Raw genomic sequence first — 2,175 nt, forward strand, 5'->3', positions numbered from 1 at the left:
CAGTTCATTTCGTTCCCATCCTTGTTCAAACTCCTGCTGACTCACCGAAAGAGCTAAATCTAAGGGACAGTTGTAATGGTGCAGAGTGCCTTTAAAAGGATTGGGACAGTCCTTGTGGTGCAGGGTCCCTTTAAAAAGTGGGGATAGTCCTGGTGGTGCAGGGTCTCCTTCAGACAACGGGACTGTTCTAGTGGCATATTGTCCCTTTAAGAATTTGTTACTGCTCTGGTGGGGCATGGTCCCTTTAAGAAGTTCAGGCTGAACCCTTCCTCAAACTCAGGGTTCACCAGCTGCCTGGAGGGTGGAGATGGCTGTGAACCCTCTGACCATGAGCTTGGGGGAGGGGAACAACCAATCATGGCATGGTGCGTGGGAGGGTTTGCGATGTCATAAATGGGGGAGGTGCCAGAGGATTGGATAGTGGCAAATGTGACACTTATTTAAGAAAGGGTGTAAGGACATTTTAGCAACGACAGGCCAGTCAGTAGTGGGTATGGTTTTAGGAACAATATTCAGGGGAAAAATGAACAGGTACTTGAAGAGGTTTCGGAAAGATGTTAGTGTCCTTAGAAGGTGCAGGAGAGGTTTCCCAGAATGGTTCTAGGGATAGGGGAATTTAATTACAAGGGTCAGGTTGTTCCTCCTGGAACAAAGGAGATCGTGGGGAGGTTTGGTGGGAGTGTACATGATTATAACAGGTGTTTCGATCAGGTAGAAAGGCATAAGTGTTACCATTAGCTGATAGCACAAGGATTGGGGGGAGAAAAAGAGTTAAGGTTCTGGGCAAGAGATGCAGAAGGGATACGAGGAGGAACTTCTTTTATGCAGCAAGTGAGTAATGACCTGGAACTCGCTGCCCACGAGGGTGGCAGAAGCAGAAACAGTCAATGATTTCCAAAGGACATTGGATGGGCACTTGAAGGAAATAAACCAGTGGGGCTACGGGGATCGAGCGGTGGGTGTGCGTGTGGGAGTGGGACCGAATGCATTGCTCCATGGAGAGCTGGCATGGACTCGATGGGCTGAACGGACTCTTTCTGTGCCGTAAATGACTCATTGCCTCTATCCGCCGGCCATGATTGTGCGATGAAATCCTCCAGACATTTATTTGAGTCAAAACAAAAAGGCCAACAGAAATGAGAAGCGACTTCCGTTCCCCGTCTGAATCCGGAAAAATGAAAGCTTGACCCGAGGAAGAGTTAAAAAAAATCTCGGTTAAAGCGGGTTGCGGCAGTGCGGATGTGCCGCGTGTTCTCCCGGAGAGCGATGCAGGTAGCCTGTGCCACAGGTAGAGGCATTTCCCTACCGCAGGACAGTCTTGGAGCTGCAAGCCGCCATTGCTCTGACAATCTAAACTCTTTCCATCTTGCCTCTCCCCTCCTCAGATTTGAGGTTTGAAAAGGGCTCTCTTTGTAACAGTGACGCCCACCGTGAATTCCATCTATAGGATTCATTGCCACAGAAGGCTGTGGAGGCCAGGTCATTGAGTGTATTTAAGACCAAGATAGATAGGTCCTTGATTGGTAAGGGGATCAAAGGTTACGGGGAGAAGGCGGGAGAATGGGGTTGAGAAACTTATCAGCTATGATTGAATGGCGGAGCAGACTCGATGAGCCGAATGGCCTAATTTCTGATCCTATGTCTTATGGTCTTATGTTGAACAGGTACTCTATGCTTTAATGAATGCATTGTGACTCTCAGGTTGTATCATTGACCACCTATCAACTCAAATGAGAAGGAATTGCCTTCTGTTGATGTAGTACCCCCATTCCCCAGCAGAGGGTGAGGCTGCATCATTTGAATCGCAAGGTGAACCAGCAGGTTGGGTTGATTTCCTTTGAAGGAAGTGAACACTCCAGCCTATCATCAATTATCTGGTGCAGTCCTGGCCAATAACGGCTGCAGTAGATCCTGAATGGAGCAACATTGTAATTTTTGAGAAAGAGCTGACAACCTTCAGGCTGGTCATTGTAGGTGGTGACCTCAACTCTGCCGATGTGGCTGGACGATCCGATAGGACCAACAGCAAACTGGACTCCTGATTGAAACAGTAAACGACACCAAGATGTGCAACCAGGGGGTTGACAGGGGGATGGATATAGAAACTGGACATGAAACTGTTGACCCCAGGAAACATTGAGGAATTCAAAGGGATTACAAAGTGCAGAGGACCAT

The sequence above is a fragment of the Carcharodon carcharias genome, chromosome 19, assembly GCF_017639515.1.
Source record: "Carcharodon carcharias isolate sCarCar2 chromosome 19, sCarCar2.pri, whole genome shotgun sequence".
In the NCBI taxonomy this organism is placed as follows: domain Eukaryota; kingdom Metazoa; phylum Chordata; class Chondrichthyes; order Lamniformes; family Lamnidae; genus Carcharodon; species Carcharodon carcharias.